At 41.9% G+C, this 15,905-nt stretch overlaps 1 protein-coding gene and 1 non-coding gene across 2 annotated transcripts in view; both read left to right on the top strand.

The window, feature by feature from the left end:
• ARMH4 (armadillo like helical domain containing 4) overlaps positions 1–15,905 on the top strand; it is a 132,098-nt gene that overhangs the window by 97,935 nt on the left and 18,258 nt on the right. The gene's annotated exons all lie outside the window — the stretch shown is intronic.
• On the top strand, positions 6,218–6,324 carry LOC131518319 (U6 spliceosomal RNA). Its single transcript, XR_009265010.1, has one exon. It is a non-coding gene; the product is annotated as a U6 spliceosomal RNA (small nuclear RNA).

Here is a 15,905-nt window from a genome sequence, read left to right as displayed (position 1 = left end):
GATGCTCTGTGCCGTAAACAGTCTTTTTCCCTCTTCCGCATTAAGATTTACTTGCCACAATCCTGTGTCTGCAGCACCTTCTCTTCGATTCTGAGTTACAGCTGGCCACCCGGTGTATTAGCTTCTCTATTGTACATGTGGAGCTCCTGTGTGCTCACTTCATACCCATAGGATTTTGTCAGAGGGGCTCTCAGGGATGACGGTGGGGTATTCTAATGGGTTGACATTGTGTAATCTTCAAACCGTCTTATTGAAATAAAGTCTTTGTGGTGGCTGTAGCTCTCAGTTCTCTTGTTCCTGTTCCAAGTTCCTTAATGAGCCACTGTCATCCGTTCAGGGAGGCTAGTCCTTGGCCTTAACCCTATGTGAGCCTTCCTTTGGATGACAAAGAGTTGATGGGAAAGATTTTTTTTAAAAAATGCTCTGAAAAGCCCTTTTATGCAATCAGGTGTTAGGTATTGGTAAAGCGTTGTAAATGTAGAATGTCCAGATATTTTCAGAATAATCAGGTCTGAATAAACCCAGTTGAATAGGCCTTTCTTTTCTCCTTGATTAAAAGGTATTGCATGGGGTGCCTGAGTAGCTCAGTCGGTTAAGTGTCTGACTCTTGATCTTGGATCAGATCATGATGTCACGGTTTGTGAGTTTGAGCCCTGAATTGGGCTCTGGGCTGATAGTGTGGGGCCTGCTTGGGATTCTGTCTCTTTCCTTCTTTGCCCCTCTCCTGTTCTCTCTCAAAATAAATAAAAACAAAAAAAGGGGAGGAGGATTGCGTTTGTTCAGATCTTCTTGGAAGCAGAATCAAGATGGGGTTGTGTGTGAAGGAGATTTATCATGAGGACACCTGGGAAAGATGAAGGGAAGGGCAATGGTGTAGGCTGGGAGAGCTTTCAGATGAACTTTTCGGTGCCGGTCTGACTTCTGTGAGAGGACAGGTGGAAGGAAGGAGGACAAGGGGAGGAAAGGACAGATGGGAATGGACACATGAGGAGAGGAAGGACAGTTCTGAGAATGTCTTGGCCGGGTTGATTGTGAGTTCTTGAGGCAAAGTTGCCTACTGGGGGATCCCTCTGTCCCACGGGAATGAACCCGCACTGGTACCCTGCCATGTTCAATCAACATATGGGAGCCACGCAGGGGAAACGTGGACACTGCACAGATGTGGTTGTGCATCCAGGTGTGTGTGTGTGGGGGGGGGGCAGGTAGCCTATACTCCCCCACAGCAGGAGAGCCAGGCAGTGCAATTATTTGGCTTTTGCAGGGATCTCCTGAGGGGTCCATGAAGGTGGATGACAAAAATGACATTCTTATTTTCGCTAACTTCTGACTGAATTTTAGTGTTTTAATTATGCGTGGAGCCAGTGGCCATGCCAGTAGCTGTGTGTCTTTCTCACTAATAAGTATCACAGCTATTTTTATATCAACATTATAGTTATCACGGATAATCTCAATATGTTATTTATGCTCATCATTACTTTGAAATCATGGTAGTTACTAGACCTGCCACCTGACCTCTTTATTTAATGACAGTGAAAAGGTGTATTTACTATTGTATCACTAATTTAGAACATAATTTGATAGTGGGATTCGAATATAATTATTTCATTAGAGTCCTATATATCTTCTGTCATGCATTTATAAGCATTATTCCAAGAAGGGGAATCCATAGTCTTCATCTGACAGAGAGGTCCACCACTCAAAAATTGTTAAGAACCCCTCCTGCAGAGAGTACTCGGTAGGATCATATTAATTATATTAGCTCGGTTATCTTTTATCTGGTTCCAAATGTGTGAGGACAGTAGCCTCAGTCCCCACGAGAATGTATTATTGTAGAAGATGATTCATTAATTCAACAAAGAGTGTCTCCCGCGTGCCAGGTATTGTGTGGTGTTGGAGCCACGGCAACAAGCAAGACAGACAACCCCTATCTCAGAGAGTTTAATCAACTAACATGAAAGGCAGTCATGGAACAAGAACAATTATGATCGCATTACCATGTTAACAATACAGAACAGCAGGATGCTCTGGGTCCCCCGGAGAGGGACCTAGTGTAGGGGCCAGAGCAGACCTCTTTGAAAAGCACTCTTTCACCTGAGCCTGAAGAAAGAGTAGAGGTGGGTTGGAAGAAGAGGGGTGGAGACTGAAGTTAGAGCAAGTGTGAAGATTTGGAGGTGTGGCACGCTTAACTTGTAAGAACTGAAATCGTGCGCACCTCGTAAGCCACGTGAAGTTTAGATTTTTCCCTAAAGGCAGTAGGAAGCTTTGAAGGGGTTTTAAGCAGGGGGTGATGTGATCAGATTGCCTTTCAAAAATACTGCTTGGAAAACGCCAGTGAAGGCTCTCATGGTACTAGGGTGAAAATGAAGGCAGCCTCCTGTGAAGCGTGTGGTGGGAGAAAGCAGAATCAAGCAAGACTCTTCTGGTTATCCTTATATTTGACTTCTTTTTGGCCCTGTGGGAACGACTGGGTCTTGAATTTTGTCACTCTATCCTAAGCCACATTAAAATCTTGGAAGCCTTTTTCTTAGACTTAAGATGTTCAGAGTAGCTGCAGTTCTCTCTGAAGTCTGTTGCAGATGCCTCTGTGTGAACCTGAAACCTCACACAAATCTCGGGAAAATATTTCTCGATAATGTAGAGCCACGGAGAAAGTAGATGTTGTTTGGTAAGTTCTTAGTGTACATTTGTTACTTGCTACAGCACCGATGGCCTTTAGACTTCTATATTAAGAGGAAAGTAAACTTGTCATTAATAATGTAGGTGGTTATATTGCCAATTAAATGAAAGATCTCTGGCTGCTTCTTCAGAAGAAACTCATAATGGGCTCAAGGTTTGTTTGTTACTAGGTAAAAACAAGTCCATTTTGGTTGATGGCTAACTCAGGACCATGCACAGTTAGGCAACTCATAAAAGTGTTCGTCTGGAAATGAGTCTCTGGGATAATCAGATTTTATTTCTAGTGTCTAATTGATGCCCAGAGCTTTGGGGTTTAATTATGTCTGCTGAAAAAATACAGTTCAATTTCTCTTCCTCCCTTTTATACATAACTTCAAGCTTTATTTTAATTCATAAATATGCAAGGTGTTACAGATATTTTCTGACACAGTACCTGGTATTATTTAGATACTTAATAAACGTTGGATTCTTCTTGTAATGGAATGAATACATATCAAATAAGAAACTTAGGTAAGAGTTTCTGGCTCTTCTGTTTATGGTCTGGCAGTTGAATTTGAATATTTTATGGTTACTCCAGAGAAATAAATAATTTAAGTGGGAAATTGTTTTAATAAGAGGGGACTCCTGTTTTGCAGTCATCTAGGCAGGCTGGCTTGAATGTAATGTTGGGTGTTTGTTCTACTAGGGAGTGTGGTAGGCGGGTATTTTATGGGACCTGGGGCAGGAAGAGCTGAGTATGTGTGATGGACTATGAATTACACCCTTTCCCTTCTGTACGGTATCTACCCAGCTTCCAGGAGGGCCCAGATAGCTTCTTTACCTCCTCTTCGATCACCAGCTGGTGTGTCTGTCTTCTTTCACTTAGCATTATGTTTTTAAGGTTCATCCATGTTGTAGCATGTATCAGTATTTCAGTCCATTTTATGGCTGGTAACCCTCCAGCATACGGATATGCCATGTTTTGTTTATCCATTCATCCGCTGATGGACACTTGGATTGTTTCCACCTTTTGGCTATTGTGAATAAGGCTGTTACGAACATTCGTGGACAAATATTTGTTTGAGGACTAGTTCTTTTGGGCATATTCCACCTAAGGGTGGAATTGCTGAGTCATATGATAATTTTATGTTTACGTTTTTGAGGAACTACCAAATCGTTTTCCACAGTGGCTGCAAATGTTACATTTCCCCCAGCAACGGACGAGGGTGCTAATTTCTCCACCCTCTCACCAACACTTGTGATTCTCCATTTTTTTTTTTCATTATGGCCTTCCTAGTGGCTGTTGAGGTGGTGTCCCCTGTGGTTTTGGTTTACATTTCCCTAATGGCTAATGATATTCAGCATCTTTTCATGTACTTGTTGGTTGACTGTGTACACGCTGTAATATGGATGAACCTCGAAAACGTTCACGCTAAGTAAAAGAAACCAGATATAAAAGGTCATATAGGATTCCATTTACATGAAATACCCAGAATAGGTAAATCCATAGACACAGAAGGGAGATTAGTGGTTACTAGGGCTTAGCAGGAGGGAAGAATGGAGAGTGACTGTTTAATGGGTACGGAGTTTCCTTTGGGGTGATAAAAACATTTTGGAATGAGATAGAGGTGATGATTATAAAACGCCGTGAATGTGCTGAATGCCACTGAAGCGTAGGCTTTAAAATGGTCAATTTTAGGTTACGTGAATTTTACCTCGATAAATAAAAAAACAAAAACATCTGGTTAGAAGTTGAGTTTGCCTGTCCAGTTCCAGCAGTATGAGACAGAGAAATTCTGCATAAAGTAACACAAAAATTTTAAATATGTACCTGAGCTTGAAAAGAAAGCCATTGTTGCCATCGGCAGCAGCTTGAATCCCAAACAGTAGCCTCCTGAGCTAGAGCTGCGGTACCCCAGGGGAAGCGTGGGCCACATATAGAAGCTGAGATGAGGGGTAGAATTTAACACCAACGTGGGGCCAATTGACAAGCCTTGGACTGGTGTAGGGAAGCAGCAGGGACTAAAACCTTTGCATAAGGAGGCGTTCTGGAAAAAATGCCTCTTTGGTGAAAGGGGATCTAGAAAAATCCCCCACATGAGCCAGGGGAACAGCAAGAGAATATCACTCTTCCTGATGCTCTGAGTCAGGGGAGAAAAATGACACTGAAGCCCAAGGACTGCCTTCATCATGCAAGAACCTATAACTGAGAAATTACTGTACAGCCAGGTGGTAGGTTCCAGGTGGGTGAAGCCCCTGGTGTCCTTGGCACAAGCAAACAAGAAACTACTCATCTATAGTGACACTTCTGCAGTGCAGGGTGGACAAGATACCCAGGGAAAAACAAGCCCCGGTGACAAATGACAGTTTGCACAAGGAAAGAGTCCAGCATGAGGGAAAGGAAATAAGCATAACGGACAGGAGGATTAGAATCTCAAGAACCTGGCAAAATAGAGGTATGTCTAAGATGGTTAAACAATGAGGACTTTGAGATTGGCTCTACTGCCTTAATAAAAAGTTTCCCCGTATAGTTGAACACCTGCTCCCAGGGAGCATGTGCAAAGTTTGCTTGTGAGATTTAGAAGGAGCAAAGGTAGGGACTGAGATTGTTCACCAGCTGACTGTCCTATAGTGGTTTGGAGAGACCTTTAGGTTTTTTCCGAAGGATCAAGAGCTCAGGGAAACTTTCTTTCCAAGTAATCCATTTAAGATGGAAGAAAAGCTCTTCCTTTGAGTATTAACTGTGATGCTCAGGTGCTCTTAACCAGAGATTTGCCTTCATTTCTCTCGAGGGTGCAGCTTGGTATTTGCCCATTATTATGAGGAGTGACACATTATGAACTGGTAAGTGGAACTTTTGGGAACAAACCTTGAAGCTGCCTTGAAAACCACTTTAGTACTCATTCAGCTCCCCATGTCTAATCGACATCTGTTGGCTGAGCCTTGGCACTAGGGAAATGGGAGCTTCTTGTTGACCAAGCAGAATCATGCCAGCAAGTTTAGATGGCTCGTTGGTAAAAATGAGACTTCAGGGTTACCTGGTCACTGGCTAGTCTTCTCTTTGCCTCACTCTATGCTCAAGCCATAGCTTTTGATCAGTGGAAGCCCCACATTTATATGTAGAGGAGAAGGGTGTGTGGGGACCTTGTCATGAAGCTAAAGTGGGCTATCACTTTCCATGAACTTGAGAACAGGGGACTACAGGCAGGACTGATGGACACTAGGTAACTAATGCCTCACATCTATCTTGAGATGGGAAATTTTACATTCAGTGGATCTGGCAAGCAACACACATACAAACTTGACTTTGCCCCGGAAGCCTGATGAGACTGCACTTCAGAAACCGTAATCTTTCTATTAAAAATTAAGTATCGGGGTACCTGGGTGGCTCAGTTGGCAGAGTTGGTGTCCAACTCTTGATCTTGGCTCAGGTCATGATCTCACAGTTGTGACATTGAGCCCTGCATTGGGCTCCATGCTGGGCATGGAGCCCGTTTAAGATTCTCTCTCTTCCTCTCTCTCTGCCCTTCCCCATCCTCTCTCTTAAAAAAAAATGAAGTATGTGCTCGCTTCGGCAGCACATATACTAAAATTGGAACGATGCAGAGAAGATTAGCATGGCCCCTGCGTAAGGATGACACGCAAATTCGTGAAGCGTTCCATATTTTTAGACCACTTTCTCACACCATTCACAAAAATAAACTCAAAATGGATAAAGGACCTGAATGTGAGACAGGAAACCATCAAAAACCTAGAGGAGAAAGCAGAAAAAGACCTCTCTGACCTCAGCCGCAGCAATTTCTTACTTGACACATCCCCAAAGGCAAGGGAATTAAAAGCAAAAATGAACTACTGGGACCTTATGAAGATAAAAAGCTTCTGCACAGCAAAGGAAACAACCAACAAAACTAAAAGGCAACCAACGGAATGGGAAAAGATATTTGCAAATGACATATCGGACAAAGGGCTAGTATCCAAAATCTATAAAGAGCTCACCAAACTCCACACCCGAAAAACAAATAACCCAGTGAAGAAATGGGCAGAAAACACGAATAGACACTTCTCTAAAGAAGACATCCGGATGGCCAACAGGCACATGAAAAGATGCTCAACGTCGCTCCTCATCAGGGAAATACAAATCAAAACCACACTCAGATATCACCTCACGCCACTCAGAGTGGCTAAAATGAACAAATCAGGAGACCATAGATGCTGGCGAGGATGTGGAGAAACGGGAACCCTCTTGCACTGTTGGTGGGAATGTAAACTGGTGCAGCAGCTCTGGAAAACAGTGTGGAGGTTCCTCAAAAAATTAAAAATAGAACTACCCTATGACCCAGCAATAGCACTGCTAGGAATTTACCCAAGAGATACAGGAGTGCTGATGCATAGGGGCACTTGTATCCCAATGTTTATAGCAGCACTGTCAACAATAGCCAAATGATGGAAAGAGCCTAAATGTCCATCAACTGATGAATGGATAAAGAAATTGTGGTTTATATATACACAATGGAGTACTACGTGGCAATGAGAAAGAATGAAATATGGCCCTTTGTAGCAACATGGATGGAACTGGAGAGTGTGATGCTAAGTGAAATAAGCCATACAGAGAAAGACAGATACCATATGGTTTCACTCTTATGTGGATCCTGAGAAACTTAACAGAAACCCATGGGGGAGGGGAAGGAAAAAAAAAAGAGGTTAGAGTGGAAGAGAGCCAAAGCATAAGAGATTCTTAAAAACTGAGAACAAACTGAGGGTTGATGGGGGGTGGGAGGGAGGGGAGGGTGGGTGATGGGTATTGAGGAGGGCACCTTTTGGGATGAGCACTGGGTGTTGTATGGAAACCAATTGGACAATAAACTTCATATATTGAAAAAAAATGAAGTATGAAGACCACACTATTTCCTTTTTCACCAGTGGATTGAAAATCAGATAATACAAATGTGAAGAGAGAAGTATAAGAGTGAGTTGGGAGAATTTCAGGTGCCCTGATCATGGACGTGATGCTGTGGAATGATAGAATCATAGATCAGAAACCTCCACGCTCAACAGAACTTTCAAGGGAGTTTCATGCAAAGCCCAGTGACTTTTTTTGTTCCCTCTCAATCAGGTGTAGAGGAGGGGCATGACAAGTTGTTTTCTCCCTTGTGAGCAGTTGTATATCATGCTTCTCTTTTTGGGAAAAAAAAAAAAAAAAGCAAACATGGAGGGGTGCTTTCTTCATTTATGCGTCACGTATTTCCATATGGATGAAGTTCATAGCAGCCTTCTCCTCACTAGAGTTGGTAGCCATACAGTTTATAGTTCATCAGTATGGTTAGCATTTCTTAAGTGATCCCGGGAAGATGTGCAGATGATTACAAGACATTCTCTTTGCATCCTCCTGGTAGGTATTTAGTATTGTTCCTCAGCTTGCAGTTAACTAAAGACATTCTTAATGTTATGTGAAAGTAGAGATTAGGGTATTTGGGCTCTTTGTACCCTTGTCTCCAAATCTCAGTGCAGAGCCTTCAGGATTAATGCTTCTCAGATGCACGATTGCTGCTCTCTTAGCCCTATGCAAAGAAGTACGTCATTCTATTCATCGGAATCTTGCTGTTCTCTGTAATTATGTGAAGAGCAAATGATTATGGATAGAGCTTCTCTGTGATTGTTAAAACAGGTAAACTTAGCATCGTTAGAGAATAGTGTGTAGCTGGAAAAACTTAAGATTTTTACAAAATCATGCAGACAATATTTAAAACAGTAAGTTTTATTTTATTATTCTTAAAGGTGTTATGTAAGTTGGAAAAAAGCTTTGCTGTTCTTGGGCTGCAAGAGACACTTATGGTGAAATAACAAGGAAGAAAAAGAGCTGGGCTCCATTTATTTCTTGACACTGTAGAAACCCTGTAATTGAAATTTAGTTACATATGCTTTGAACAAAGGGCAGTGTTCTGACATTGCATTTTTTATTTAGGTGGAATATACATTTTTCTTTTCATTGATTGACAAAAAATAAAGTTTCCCACCTTATTGAAAGATGTAAATGATCTTGAAAATTTCATTATTAAGGAGACTGTATAACCCATTCAAAATCAAATGTGAACTAAGTGTAACTAGGTGTGAAGTACATCTTACACAATGCTTTATGGAATGAGTATATCTTATAAATCCAGGTAGCCTGAGCCCTTCCATTAGAATTAGTTTAGATCATTGGAGATGGCGTCTGCCTTGAACTTGGTCAGCTTGCCTTTCTTTCTTGTGCCTTACTTCTGTTCGTTTTAAGAGTTTGTTTTAATTTACAAAATAAATAAAGTTGGTGTGGTATAGGGGAGGCCTACCTATGTGGTGGCGGAACTAGACTGGGATCTTAGTTTGAATTCTCCATAAAAGCAGACCCTGAGTCTGGATTGGTGTGCAAGGAGTTGGTGTGCGAGGATTGGTGTGGAAGGATGGCGAGGGAGTGAGGAAGTGAGACAGGGTGGCTGGAGAGCCAGCAAAGGGGGCGTGCATGAGGAGATTATTACTGTGGTTCCTTGCTCTTAGGGGATCCTTGAGAAGCTGTGTGGAACATACCTCAGGGGGGAGGAAATCTGGGGAGTTTACCCAATGTGGAAGGCACAATAGTGTTCCTTCCCAAGATGTCTACATCCTAAGACCCAGAACCTGTAAATATGTTACCTTTACAAAGGGTACTTTGCAAATGTGATTGAATTAAGGACCCAGAGATGGGGAGATTATCACAAGGGTCCTTATAAGAGAGAAGTAGGAGGGTCAGAGTCAGCGAAGAAAATATGACAAAGGAAGCAGAGTTTAGAGAGAGCGAGATTGAAGTGTCGTACGGGTGGCTTTGAAGATGGAGGAAGGGGCCATGAGCTAAGGACAGCCTCTAGAGGCTGGAAAAGGCAAGGAAACATGTTCTCCCCTAAGGCTTCCAGAAGGAACCAGTCCTGCTGACACATTGACTTTAGCCATGAGACTGACTTTGGATTTCTGACTTCCAGAAGTATAAGATAACAAATTTATGTTGTTTTAAGCCATTGAATTTGTGATAGCTGCAATTGGGAGCTAATATACTCACCAACTCATGGCTCTCATTGATTAAAGATGGCTTCTAGAACAGTATTTCCTCAGTGCTTCTGGCTAGCCCCATGTGGGCTCCTATGACTGGAAGATACCCTCAGGCAGAGAGACCCTTAGGCCTGCATGGGAAGGAAGTGGTCTGTGGGGCACCAATGGGCTTGGCTTTACTTGGACAGAAGACTTGATCGATAGAATGTGAGAAGTGTCCTCATAAACACTTGAAACTAGCTGTTTTAGGTTGTTTCGTATGAACAGTCCAGGTTTCTGAGCTCCTCTGACTATTCCTTCATCTCTTCCTCTGGCCTTCTCTTGGCCTTTAAATATTGGAATTTCTTGGTGTTGTGACCTTGGTCTTGTGCAGTCTTACTCAGTGATGGTTAATTTTATGGGTCAACCTGACCAGGCCATGAGCTGCCCACACATCTGGCCAAACATTATTCTGGTGTATCAGTGAGGGTGTTTCTGGATGAGATTAACATTTGAATCAATGGACTGAGTGAAGCAGATCACCCTCCCCAGTGAGGGTGGCCTCATCCAATCAGCTGAAGGCCTGAATAGAGCAAAAAGGCTGACTGTTGAGCAAGGGAGAATTCTTCCTGCCTGACTGATGTCCCCTTCAGGCTGGGACATAGGTTTTTCCTGCCTTCAGACTCATATGGAAATACCAGCTCTTTCTGAATCTTGAGCCTCTAGCTCTTGAACTAGAACTACATCATCAGGTCTCCAAGATCTCTAGCTTGCTGACTCACCATGCTGATCTGATCTTGGGACTTATCAGCCTCCATCACCACACAAGCCAGTTTCTTAATTTCTTATGATAAACTCACACTTTCTCTCTCTCTCTCTCTCTCTCTCTCTCTCTCTCTCTCTCTCTCTGTGTGTGTGTGTGTGTGTATGTCTATATCTATCTATCTATATTATAGATAGAAATATATATATTTCTCTTTCTCTGGAGAACCATGTCTAATATACAGTTTATACTCCAGGGTGATCTTAGATCTTATTCACTCTTTGGACTTCTGCTTTCATGAACATTCTGGTGAACCCCAAACCTGGTCTTCAGCTTGGGTTTCTCCATATCCAAAATCTGAACTGCCAACAGAAACATCCCCAGGGATATTGTGCAGATACTTTAAACTCCACCTAGTCAGAGTAAGATCATTATCATGACCCCAGGAATCTGTTCCTGCTTTCTATATTCTTCTTTTTTCATGGTGCTACCACGTACTCTTATCTCATACTCAGTATCTTCAGCATTGCTCATTCTGGGTTTTAACTTTCATCTCAGGATTTCTGCCACCAGGGCTGTTGTTCTCCAATGCAGAGCAACTCTGTACACAGGACTGAGTTGGGAAAATTCTCAGGCTAAGATAGACCTAAGATGGAACTAAGATAGATCTAATTTATTCTCATACAAAGACACACACACACACACACACACACACACACACACACACACACACAAAGAGTGGGGGAGAGAAGACATATATACAGAGAGCAACAGTCATAGACCAACAGACTCAGAGAAGGAGAAAAAAGGGGAAGAAAGAGACAAACCAGAGTGAGAGGCAGAGTTGGAGGAGACACACATTGAGGCAGAGAGAGGAGGACATTTCTCAGAGAGAGGAGACAAAGAGAAGCAAATAGAGAAAGAGCAAGCCAGGATAACAGATAGGTGAGCTGATACATGTCTCACCCTGATCTGGGTATGCCATTATCTCCAGAAGTTGAAATAGCCCTATCATGTGCTCTGACATGGCCACACCCCTTCCCAAAGCAACCCACTGGCATACTGAATAGACATATATTTTAGCCATAAGGGTCTGGGTTCAGATTCCAACTCAGTCAATTTTTAGCTCTGTGGCTTGCGGCATTTTACTTAAGCTTCATTTTCTTCATTTGTAAAATGGGGATGATAATACCTACCTTGCAAGCTTTTAGTCAAGTGTCCAACAAATCTTAATTATTAGCTCAGACAAACCCTGGGTCTCCTCTTGCTCCCATCCGTTTCCTCTTTAGTGAAAGGGAATTTATGGGTCTATCTGGAATAAATGTAGCCACTAAAATTTTGTTATTGGAAATAAAGGAAATTACTTTGCAGGCAGTCTGTTAAAAACCAACCATACTTACAATTGATAGGATACATAGAAATGTTATTTTATCTGCAATTTCTTCATTACTCTTTCCCTCTTCACTTTTTCTCCCACTGGATAAGCTAGGAGAGGGCAAATTGCTCTGCCTTGGATGCTACACACGAGAGAACACTAGTGGATGGGAGGGAGAACCTGCCGTTTTTTTTCTTTAACCAAAGTACAGTTGATGCGCAATGTTATGTTAGTTTCAGGCGTACAACATAGTGATTTAAGAAGTCTATACTTTATTCTTTTTTTTTTTAATTTTAGAGAGAGTAAGTAGGGGAGAGGGGCAGAGGGGGAGAGAGAGAATCTTAAGCAGGCTCCATGCTCAGCACAGAGCCTGACACAGGGCTCGATCCCATGACCCTGGGATCATGACCTGAGCGGAAATCAAGGGTTGGTCGCTCAATGGACTGAGCCACCCAGGTGCCCCTAAATAAAATTTCAAGAAAGAAAACAAACTAGAATCAGTGAGGTTAGAATAGATCTGTAGTTGTGGGCTGAGGAATTATCTGAGTGGAAGGGCCCTAACCTCTTGTGCTCATCTCTGTCAGCAATCCAGCATTAACTTCCATTTGCAAAGGTCTACAGAATTTTCTGGGGCTCTTTTAACTTAAAAGTAGTAAGAAATTGGAGGGTATTCTGCTTAGTGAAATAAGTCAGTCAGAGAAAGACAGATAGCATACGTTTTCACTCATGTAGAATTTGAGAAAACTTAACAGAAGACCATGGGGGAAGGGAAGGGGAAAAAATAGTTTCAAACAGAGAGGGAGGTAAACCTATTAGAGACTCTTAAATACAGAGAACAAACTGAAGATTGATGGGAAAGTGGGAGAGGGGAGGGGAAAATGGGTGATGGGTATTGAGGAGGGCACTTGTTGGGATGACTCCTGGGTGTTATATGTAAACGGTGAATCACGGGAATCTACCCCCAAAACCAGGAGCACCCTGTATGTTAGCCAACTGGACAATACATAGTATTAAAATAATAATAAAAATTAAAAAAAAAGAAATTATAAATAATTTTTAAAATTCTAAATATTGAGGGAATAAAAGAAAATCACCCATAATTCTATAACTCATTGAGGAATTCATTTAACACTTAGATGTACATTATCCCAATTATATACATAATATTTTTATCCACAAACTTGGGCTTATGTTATATATACTCTATTTTTTTCATTTGTAACATATCAAGTATTCTTCTTTAAATAATTTAGGTTTTTGTGTAATGTACCACTCTGTAGATATAACCTAAGGTTTTGTTTTCCTGTGAGTATTTCAACCAATTTTCTATGGTTGGCTATTAATGTTGTTTACATGTTCTTTTCCACTACAAATAATGTTACAGTAAATAGGATTTAACAAAAATTTTTGTGCATATCACTGATTGTTTAAGATAACTGGAAATTTGGATGAAAAAAATTAAACCTTTAAAAAACTTTTAATATAGATTGCAAATCCCTCCTCACATCTCCAAAAAGTTGTATCAGTTCATACCCCTCTCATCAGTGTGATGTTTCTCTGTTTAAAAAATTGCAGTGTTGATTCTCCTCTTTATAAATCATCTTTTCTTCTTCTGATTTTTTTGTCTTGACTTTGCATTCCCTTATCAATTTTTATTCCTTCAGTTTATTTATTTATTTAGGGAGAGCGTGTGCACACACGTACAAAGGAAAGGTGGAGGGAGAGATAGAGAATCTTTTTTTTTAATGTTTATTTTGAGAGAGAGAGAGAAAGAGAGAGAGAGAGAGAGAGAGAAGATGAACGGGGAAGGGGTAGAGAGAAAGGGAGAGACAGACAATCCCAAGCAGGCTCCACACTGTCAGCGCATTGTGGGTTCTAGAGAGGCTTGAACCCACAAACCGTGAGATCGTGATCTGAGCCCAAATCAAAAGTTGGTTGCTCAACTGACTGACAGACGCCCCATTCCTTCAGTTTTAAAATGTATAAATGCAAAATTTATTTTGACACTGACTCGAACATTTTATTGAAAACAGTTTACAGAATCCTCATGAAAAAGAGTCATACTTATTCAAAAATTCTGAACTCACTTGAAAGCAATATATATTCACCAAAAGAAGGAAGAAATATTTATTAAGCACCTGAGTGCCCAATACCAGGTGAAAGACTCTTGCAGATGCCTGAGAAGCACAAGACATGACCCTCAGGGGTCTCATGATCTTAGGTGGAGAAATACAACCAAGCTTGCATATTTTAAAGAACAGTCTTTCTCAACCTTTTTAGACCCATGCCTCCCCGAATACTGTCTCATTATCTTCTATGTATCACCGACCCCAGTAGCCAAGAACATTTGACCAAGCTTTCTTTTTGTAGTTTGTGTCATAAAGAACCAGATCCATTGAATATGCTCTTTCAAACTCCCTGTATGCAGACACATGTCCTGTTCTGATGTGCCTTCCCTCCCCCAGTGGAGAACTGCTGCCTTAGAGAATTATAACAAAGCGGGACTCTGTGAAATTTACACGAAGAACCTGATATAGAGACAGTTTACTAGTGAGACCTGGCTTGATAAGGCATAAGTTAAACTGTTTCTCTTGACAGCGAACTTCCTATAGTTTAAAAGTCTGTTGGTGCACCAGACCCTGGCTTGATCTGTGCCTCCCTTTCCTCTTCTCCGAGCTGCCCTTACTCTGCCATCCACAGGCAGTCCCATGGCCCTTTTCACCCCTTCCACGAGGTGCTCACTTTTTCCTTTTTCTACGTCGCTCTTATTTTGCTCTTTATATAATATCCAGCCCATTCCCTGATTCCAAGTGTCTTGCTTCAGAGTTGGCACTCTGCCTTGGTCCCAGTAATTGGCTTTCCTGCTCTGTGCCTTACCTCTCCATCCCTGCACTGTTACTTGTCATTCGCTTCTCATAGACCTGATGGCCTGCTCCTTTCCTCACTGGAGTTAGCCAACCCCGCCCCCCCCCCCCCGACCCCATGCCTTTTACTGACCCCCGTGTAGAGCGCAGTGCCTGGCCAACACAACGTGCATAATAAATATTTGCTGAATGAATAAATGAATTCGAAGCATTCTCATGCTTGAATTTAATTTTATGTTGAGACATGTTGAAATAGTCATGTTTCATTTGTCTTTCTCCCCTCCTGCCCCAGTTTTCTTATTTTTGTTTTATTACTTCTCTACACCAGGTGCTGTACTAGACACGGGGCACTTGTTATTTCTAATCTTCACAACAGTCTTGCAGGACGGGGGTTACTATCGTCATTCTACATATGAGGAAACTGAGGGTCCAGGAGGTTCATTAATTTCTCCAGAGCCACTCAGTGAAGCAGTGGTTGACTTCACTTCTCCATGGAACCACTAACTCTTAGTCCCATTCCTGGGGTTCCTGCACTTTCTTCTTTTGGCCTTCCCATGACTGATCAAATCCTGATTGTGCACCACTGTCTTTGCCTGAATCCTGGTTGAGACAGAAGGAGTGAGGAGGGAAGGATAAACCCAAGAGGTCTTGCCAAGATCTTGACGTGAGGGATTGAAGTCAGGGACTGAAGGAGATAGAAGAACCCAGGGTATCTCCACATTTTCAACCTGAGAGAGCAGAAGAGTGGTGGTGTCACCAAAATAAATGGGTAGCAAAGAAGTCTTACTCCTTGAGGTTGTTAAATCAGATAGTGGTTGGAATTTCAGTGACTCTTAACTCCCTGGTTAACCATGAACAAGTCTCTTAGCTTCTTGGAGTCTCTGTTTCCTCATCTTTTCCCTGAGCATAATCTTACCTGAATCTCATGTTTGATATTGGTTTGCTGATCAAATGATGCACTAGATCTGAACCTGCTCGGTACAGGGTCGGGCCGTGTGCGCATGTCAGCTGGCATCATTACTGTCAGATATGTTATTACTAGAGTCAGACAGTAAATGGAGACACCGACTTCTTGGGTAAAAGCGTGTCTGTATCAGGGGTCAGCAAACTGACCAGTCTAGCCTGTTACCCTATGAGCATTTTTTTATCACCTTTTTAAAGAATGATTTTTGCGTCACCTATGAGCAAAGGAAGTCTTTTACATTTTATTTTA

This window comes from Neofelis nebulosa, chromosome 7 (genome assembly GCF_028018385.1).
Source record: "Neofelis nebulosa isolate mNeoNeb1 chromosome 7, mNeoNeb1.pri, whole genome shotgun sequence".
NCBI lineage: Eukaryota > Metazoa > Chordata > Mammalia > Carnivora > Felidae > Neofelis > Neofelis nebulosa.
This window is presented reverse-complemented; position numbering and strand designations above follow the sequence as displayed.